At 39.9% G+C, this 9,293-nt stretch overlaps 1 protein-coding gene across 1 annotated transcript in view; it reads left to right on the top strand.

Moving 5' to 3' along the window:
* Positions 1-8,690: 8,690 nt before the first annotated feature.
* Positions 8,691-9,293, top strand: part of LOC118118316 (muscleblind-like protein 1) — a 39,989-nt gene continuing 39,386 nt past the window's right edge. The window contains exon 1 of the mRNA XM_035171418.2: positions 8,691-8,903. The gene's annotated coding sequence lies outside the window, so the exon portion shown is untranslated. The remainder of the gene's footprint in view (positions 8,904-9,293) is intronic.

Below are 9,293 nucleotides of genomic sequence, written 5' to 3'. Positions count from 1 at the left end.
TGGTCTCCACTGCGCAACGCCGAAATCTCGCGAGAGTTGCGTCTGCTTCGCGGACAGGTGCACACACACACACTCCACAGGTTGATGGAGATAACGGGTGATGTCGTTCACATTTCCACAAAACAACTTTGTAAGTACTAAGCAACTTAATAACATAGTAATGAAGAAACACCTGGTTCAACGTTATACTGACAAAGTGAGCAAAATGACTTTATTCAATGACTAAACTTTACATTAGCTTATCCCGTCTTTAGCTCTCTTTAGCTTAATAACCCCCAGGCACCACTAATTCAAGCTAGTTAGCCCACCTCTTCCAGGAAGTATACACGACCCTCATTCAGTTAGTTAATGATTCTAAAGATATTCACTGTTTAAATGTGTTCAGTTCATGCTAATTGTCTTCGTTGCTGTTTTCCAGTTCACTTCTTGTTCTTCAGCTTCCCCAGCTGCAAAGTGCAGTGACCGGCCAGAGGCTGGAAGACCGGGTATCTCCTCACTGTCATGACCACGCTCTCTGGATGACAGGGAGACAAAACGAGAATAAAGACATCTACGACAACAAATAGGTGAGTCTTCATTTAATATTAATATTTCAAAAATACTAATTGCAAATTCTACAAGAAGATTAAAGCGATAGTGAACTCTTTAATCAAAAAAATGAAAATTCACTCATTATCTACTAACCACTGTGCCGATGGAGTTTCAGGGGTAAACAGTGTTGCAGCCAAGTGCAAAACAATTGAAGTAACTGGTGACTCCTTCTTCAAAAAAAAAATAACATAAGGAAACTGCCTCCATCTTGCTCCTCTGATGTCATCCAAGTGTCCATAAGCCCCGACATTCTAATTCGACTCACAACCCGGAGCCACGCTCACGTTTGTGGTTACACACCGCACAAGCTCACGCCTCTATGCTCTCGCCCAAGGGTCACGTGGCAATAGCTGCGAGGATCACAGCGGACATTTAGGCTGAAAACATGGTGTAAATGACCTTGTTTCAAGTTGAATTTGGATGTCGGGGCTTACTGACACTTGGGTGACACCACAGGAGCAGTATGGAGGCATTTTATGTTTGAAGTGGTCGCCCAGTTACTTCACTTCACTCACCCCTTCCTCAGCACAGTGGTGAGTAGATAATGAGTGAATTTTCATTTTTGGGTGAACTATCCTATGCTGGTTTTAATGTTATATTTATTGCCAAATGTATTTATTTTTAAAACACACACACACACACACACACACACACACACACACACACACACACACACACACACACACACACACACACACACACAAAAACAAAAACAAAACTACATTTGTGGGTTAAACATGGCTTAAAATGCCAACCAGTGTCTGAAACTGTCTTGGACCTTGCAAGGCCAATGCCTACGAAGAGTGAACCATTTGGGATTTCTCTACATCATGACAGCCCCACCACTGTGAAGGTGGGCGGCCCCACCGCCACCAGCGACTGATTGTGAGTGGGGATCTGGAAAGCTGCACTAATTTTCAAATCCATGCTTAAACTGAACCCCGAAACTACCACATCATCTTCCGTTCAAAGATGTCCCCCATCCTCCCCTGCCCTTTGGCTGTCTCAGACACGCACACACACACACACACACACACACACACACACACACACACACACACTGTTTGAACCGCTGGCTAAGACATCCACCTGTGTTGGCAAATCAAACTGCTTGGGACAACCGTGGTCATCTTGTCAGGAAACTGTGGAGGCGAGAAGCCTCTACCTCATATGACATTTTTGTCGCACAAGTTTGTTTACTGCTCCTGGAGTTGTCGCTTGTAGAAAGACAACCAATGCAACGGTCAAGCTAGTTGATATATCGTGTGTGTATTTGGGGGTCAAGGTAGGTGTGTCTTAGTCATGCCTCCCAGCACTTAGTCTAATGAAAATGTTTGAATTTCGAGAGACAGACACCTGAGCCAAAATTTAGGGGTCAATCTACACTTCAAAGTAATAACTCAAGTAACACTTCAGAATTAATTATTACAGTGCTATTATTCATTACCAGGCTCAACTCAAGCTGCATAGCACACAATAGTAATAGTAGATAAGTTTACCTCTGCACTTGGTTAAAATGATGGGAACTGTTGCATTCTTTCGGAGATTAGCTCCTGCTCTCCTCCTCAGCCCCATGTTCTCCATCTCCAGCTTTCTGATTTCCATCTGCATCACCCTGATCACCTGGATGAGCCTCTGTTCTCTGTCCGTGGTGCTGCGGGCCCCATGCTTTTCCAACCCGTCTCCATCTTTCTCACAGACACCCAACTCGCCAGATGGCCCCATCAGACCTGCAAACAGAGCGTATGTCACTGCACACAGGTCCTCTCTTCTTCAAAGCTGATTTCAAAGCCCAACATTAGAAACGAGAAAAAGAAAAAGAAGCAATCCTTTCTGCCTTCAGACTGTGGATAGTCGGGTCACATGAATAGTCGGGTCACATGATGGGGAGAGTGTTATTTTCTCAGCGATCTGATGCCTACCACTTTCACTCCTCCTGTTAAATATTCATCTGGTCTTTCAACATAAAGCAACAATAGGTTCTTGGGAGAGGCCTATTGATGCGGTCTAACAGTGTGTGTCCAGCTGACACACGGTGAAATGCTTCTTGTTTAACACAACCTGTCAATGTGGCTAAAATACACATAGATGGGCAACAAGTTACTCACGTTTGTCCAACATGTGTTTTGAACTTAAACCTTATTTCTGCACCTAATTTTTGTATTGTGTGATGATCATATATCCCCATGCTGAAAAAAGACAGTTTATTTACACACAAACAAATTAAGTTTGTTCAAATGAATGTTAACAAGCTATATTAACACAATTAATAACTTTAATTATCAGCCTCTACATTGATATCCTCCCGGTTAGGGTACACGCAGACAGCATTGTTGTATTCACTGAAATGTAAAAACTACAAAATTACTGCACATTAAACACAGTCATAACACAGGGAAATAAAACACATTTTTAGATGTTATAGCTATATGTTCTTGTTTGTTTATGTATTATTATGCAATATATTAGATTAGATAGATAGATAGAGAACATATGTATCACTGGTGCAGTATTAAGAGGAGAGAATGAGTCATTGTGCGTCTGTCTGGTGCTGTTCTGTTGCTGTCTAGAATTTAATAATCCCACTGCTGTGCTCAGTGAGTAGAAAGCAGAAAATGATTGTTTCACTGACCTCTGCTGGTCAAATTTGTAGCATCCCTGCCTGCCGATAACAGTGAAGTGCTTAAGATTGTCTTAATAATGTGTTATGGACACTGATAGATATACATTGATAAAATATTGCACACAACAAGTACAACATTAATTAATTTACTGAATAAATGTGCTGTAAAGTGATTAGTGATTAGTAGAATGAACAAAAAATACAAAAAATCTTAATATTTTAAGGAGGTCAGGGTGTAACTTAAGGGCAGATAGATAGGCACTATTTGTAGATTATTTTGATTATCAGTGTTTCACTAAGCACCTCGAAGACCTCTACAACAATTTTCACCAGGATGCCTGTTATGTCTTTGTTAAAGTAGTCCTTGTAGAAGGCCATTAAACCCTCTGCTCCACAGTCTTCACGTTGCTCTCTTATTCATGAAGCCTCAGCCGAGTCATGGTTCATGTAACAATGATACATTATAGAAAATGACTTATAGGATTGAGTGCATATCAGATGAGATCAGATCAACAAATTCTGTACATTTGGTTTCTCAGATAACATCCTCCCTGATATTGATATTGATATGGAGGATGGTTTCATGTGAACCGTGGTTTTTACACAGAAAGTGCTACAGTTACAATCTGTGTGTGCTTAGAAATAATTTGCTCAGAAATAATTGTAGTGTTTCTATGGAGGGTGTATGGACCAGCCACTTTGTACATTCAGCAATTGTTGTGCATCTAACAGAGCAAATTATATCTCATGGGCAAATTAAAAATTGTCTTTATCCTACAGCAATAACATAAAAAATATATTGTATTTGATAATGTGGTGTGTGTCACTATAATCCTTGTTGACTTGTTCTCTAACTTTGTGTGTTAACAGACCTCTGTGGCACACAAACGATAAGTGAAGCATGATATCAAGTTGCTTGTTTGCTTGTGCCGAATTTCGACCCCACATTAAATACTCAAAGTTCCTCCCATTCCACAGTGTGGTGTGTAAGCTGTTTGTCTGCTGATAACAACCCCCTCAGCAACAGGGAGATAAACCCCACATGCTGCTGTAGAGACGACTAACATGTTGTCTGTCAACAGGGCAGATCAGCATCAGAACGGTGATATCACTGTTGTTGGCTTCACTAAAAGTACATTTTTCAAACACAGTAACAACATTAAAAAAAAGTTTCGATTTTTTGCCATGTGATATCAAGGATGCACAGCAGGTGGCGTGTTCTGTAGTCTGAGTTTAACAAAATTAGGCCCAGTGCACTCCATGTGCAAGCACATGACATCCTCCAGCAGCAAGGTAAGCCAAAAGGACAACAGTATAAAGTGGTGCATTTGAAAGCAGAGGTAATTGATTTTTTTTGCAAGTGATTACAGAGGCAGAATTTAATACACTGCTTTTGATTTCAGCTCTTTTCATTGCGGCTACTTGCTTTTGCAAACATGACACCAGAGGGCCAGGACAAATGCAGCTTGCTTCAGAATCCCGCACTCATCATTTTAGCCAAGTCGCTGTTGACCCGGCGCCAACACCACAAAACAGGACAAGTAATTTAATTTGCCACTGCTGTCGACCTTGAAGCAGGGAATGTAGGCTACCAGAATCCCAATAGGGAGGCTTGAAGAAAACATCCTGGGAGCCGAGAGAGGGGTCAGAATTTTGTCCTTCAGGATTTTTCTATTCCTGTTTTTAAGATAGTAAGGTACTATCTCTGAGATCTAAGTTGATTTTCTTTCCATTAATTTAATATAAGGTTTATATATTTTTAGCTTTAGCAGTTATTGGAGCCAGAACATCCTGTGTATAATCACAACCATATGATTACACAAGAAAATAAAACAAAATAACTGTAGTCTGTTATTAACACTTTCAAGACAAGTACTTTGCTTGATACAATGTCTAACCCTTTTCATGGCTGGCATCTAAAAAGTGACATGTAGTCACTGCTTTCCAAAAACTTCCTCTACCTTCATGGTAGCAACAGATAACCTAACTAAAGCATACAGACCTTATCCTAGTTAACATGTGTACGTATGTAAGCTTTATACGTCACCAACAAGGATAAGATCATGACTGACTGGATACATCATTCTGATGTCTGGAAAATGTCAACTCTCTGTATGAGATGTGCTAAACAAACCAAAAGTAGAAATGTGGGGCACATCTGCTTTCATTATGTGATACATGCCAAAGATGTCTCAAGGTAGTTCTGTAAGTCATCTTTACATATCTAAGAAAATATGTGACAAGAAATGATTTGTTGATGCAGCTGACATTCATGTTGATAAAATCTAATTATTCGATTATTTTACAATGGGCTATTTTGAAAATCCTTGCAGCGTGTGAAAAGAACAAAAACACACTGTCAGAATTTGTCACGATATGACATTAAGAGGTTAGATACACTCAAATCCCCTTAGTAAAACAAGTGTCCTCTTACTTTGTATTACGTTAGCAATGTTTATGTGCAGACACATCCCCCGTCCCATCTCTCATCACCCAGAGGGAACAAATGTACCAGTGTCCTCTCCCAGCCATGTGATGTGATGTGATGTGATCTGATCGTAATTGCAGCCGCTTGTTGCCCTATCATGGTGGCATCTTAAATCACCCTGGTGAAAATATCTTGGGTTAGAATTCAATATTGGTCGTAAAATCTAAATATAAGGCCCCAGAGACTGAGCTGTTTCACAGAAACCCGTGGTAGCTGTCTGGAAAAAAAGATGCAGTGGTTAATAAGGTTGGAAAGTGAAGTCCAATGCGTCTATAACCGTGGCTCTGAGCATAATATTTATGAAATGTTGTAATGACTTTGAAGAAGCTATTTGAAAGGACATTTTGAATCCAGCGCTATGTGTCCTTGTCTTCCAGCATGCCAGTGTTTCAAATAGAAACCTGTAGGTTTTCCAGCTGCTCTGCACTGTCTTTAATGACATAGCTCATAGCCGCAGTCCTATTCAACAGCCTTCATTATGACTCGGTAATCACAGGCTACGTTTGTTTTTCTTTTTCTCTCAACTCGCTCTATCTGTCTTGCTCTTGCTCTCTGTAAACCTATAGGCCTCTGCCTCTCTCCCCCTCTGTTTGTCTTCCTCTAAGCAAGACAAATCCAGTAGTGAGCAAGAGCCGCTACTGGAGAAAGCGTTTGTTTACTTTTCGGCACAGACTGGTGCTCTGTAGGGGAGCAGTCTGTTATTTATGGCTCAGGGCCTTATGTGATTGGCTGAGGAGAGATATAATTATGTCTGGCGCTCAGCTTAGCTAGTTTTAGAGTTACAATTGGTGCCATGTTGAGTTCACCGGTTGCTAGGACACTAAGTGGAGGGTCTTGTACTGTATAGAAAACGTTTTTGATATGGACTGAACCCTTTTTTTGTACTTAGCCTCAGTCTAGTGAGACATGTTACCTTATACTGGGCAGTGTCATTATTCATTACTGATACTATTATATGAGACTGTCTGGAAATTTGTTTGTGTTTAAGGATAGGCTCATAGCTTTGCACTGAATGAATGCATTTTGTCCTCCATCACTTGAAATGCTTCAGGGAGGTATGGCTTTGCCAGCATTAACTGGAGAGATGATTACAGTAAGCAAAAACTGTGAACCTTTAATTGTTTGATTGTGTAATTGTTATTTCTTTAACCCTATACGAAGCAATACATGCTGGAATTACTACTAAATTGCATGGACTGTAGTTTATACCTGCTATTTACCATTCCTCAATAATTGTCTATACATATCTTTTGTGCCAACAGATACGTGACTGGTATGTGATCAATACTGTAGGTATTTGACCACATTAACTATTAAAATGATAAATGTTTAGCAGTGCAGATTGAAACTGGGCTACACATGCTGGGAACAACCTCTTCTAGTTCCTGATTTGTTATTTATTATTTATTAACTTTTTTACCATTGGGTGATTGGCTGTTATCCAACACAAGACAGGTACTACTCGAACAGCATCAGAGGGCTGTAATTTTTGTTTTATTGATGCTACCTGTCGCTTATAGCCTCTTGGCTAGACATGTTTATATTTATAATAATCATATACAGAGATTATTCTTACATATGTAAGATAAGAAAAAGAGTTCCTGTATGAATTCATGATGACAGTTAGATGGTATAACGATTTCCAAGGAGCTGCAAGGAAATTGCACTATATGTAAGGAGTATGGAAGAGGCAGGATAAATAAGTCTCAACAAACTTCTTGATAATTGATAATTTACAGCCTAAAATGACCTAATAAAACACAAAGATTCCTTATAAATTGTGATATTCAATTCCTGTGAGTGTAGGTTAATTGAATTAATACTGGTAAGTGACACAAAAGGAATTAATAATTCTCTGTATGAAACCCAGTTACTTATGGATTTGCCCTAATAGCCTTTATCTCATTATGCAGGGTGGTCGGACAGGGACCCTGAACAGACTAATGGGATTATGTCAGTTTGAATCCGCCTTTGCCGCTTTCACTGCACACACTTGCAGCAAAACTGCAGCCATGTTATTTGTCTGCTCCCTATTGGAGGTGGGAGGCGAAGATGAGACTTAAGCACTTCAGCATAGATAATCCTGTTGTGTATTCCAAACCATGACTTATGTGATCACTGAATTCTATTATACATGTATAGTTCTATCACAAGCAGAAAAACATAGGGATGCGAATGAGTCGACACTCAATGAATAATCCTCATCTAATCCATTTATTTTAAACACATGGGCTGCCAGTGGTAATAACTGTGATGTGTAGATCTTTTTCATGAATTCACACAGTTGCAGCGCTGTCTCTTTTTTGATCTTTAATTTTCATAGTTTTTAAAAAGTGGCACATTTCAACTTTTCATACTTTAATTTGCTGTTTTGATCTGTCTGTCTTCAAGCAAAAGCACTGCCTGTTTATATTTAGTCAGTGTAAGTAAGAAAATCTTTGTAAAACTTATATACTGTGTATCTCTAAAATGTAAAATAAGTGTCTGCTCTCCCTCGTTCTCTGTCAAATGAGAATCAGCCAGATCAATGGGGGGAAGAAACCCTTCTCGACCGGCAGCATCTGGTTACAGTGCAGCCGAGGATATTGAAGATTACATGACATCGTGTCAGGGCCTGGATGATTGGGTCGTGTAAGTATAGACTCTCTGATTAGTCCTCTCTTCTCACCTAATTACTGGTGTGATTTTATGGCGAGCTGTTGTAACAGTGGACAATGGATAGTCACGTCTAAATCCGTTACAAGACTAAGCTGTCCACATATCTACTGAAAGTGCTGTAAATATGTGTGTTTCCAAAGAGGCAAACTTGATAAACTCCCAGTGGGAGTAATTTCAATTGTTAGGTGCTTTGTTGAAATATTTAAATAGTTACTATAGTGCATGGTAATGACATTTAGACCAAGATGATGATTAAAATGACGCTTCCTAATAACGATTCTTAACTGTCACCTCTTTCCAGCTCCTTAGCATAGCTAGGAATGCATTGGTGCCACTTGCCGACTGCAGCGTCCAGGGAGACCTAAAAAGGGAAGGAGTCTCACTCTGATTCCTGGCAGCTCATGGAGCAGTGGAGGCTAAATTAGTCCTGGTTTCATTGACTTCCAATCCTCTGAGTCCCAGCAGCCCTGCAGTCAGAGGAGGGGAGGCCGGCTGGTCCTCAGGGGCCCTGATGCTTCCTCAGAAGTTCCAGACGCTTCCTGCGTAAGTTAAAGTGTCAGATGGTGAGATGATATTTCAGGGAAGCTTGAGATGGGAGATTGCATCTCTTGTTTTCTGCGTAAAGGTAAAAGTAACATGAATAACATTAAGGATTCTGTGATGTTTACCATTTTAACATCACAAAACATTAAAAGGTAAACTTTAGTGATAGTATAATTACTGTAAACAAACAACACACTATGTTCTCTTGTTTTTACTCAAGGATTTTGTGAGACCTGAAGGGGTTTAAGTATCCGCTATTTCTTTAGATATTTTTAATCATATGGCTACGTCTCAGATTTATATTAGGACTGCGTAGAGGGAAACACTGCTTCATTGTACAAAAAGAGATCACTTTATGGTACAAGCCACAAAGATGTCTACCAAATGTGT

This window comes from Hippoglossus stenolepis, chromosome 11, assembly GCF_022539355.2.
Source record: "Hippoglossus stenolepis isolate QCI-W04-F060 chromosome 11, HSTE1.2, whole genome shotgun sequence".
Classification (NCBI taxonomy): domain Eukaryota; kingdom Metazoa; phylum Chordata; class Actinopteri; order Pleuronectiformes; family Pleuronectidae; genus Hippoglossus; species Hippoglossus stenolepis.
This window is presented reverse-complemented; position numbering and strand designations above follow the sequence as displayed.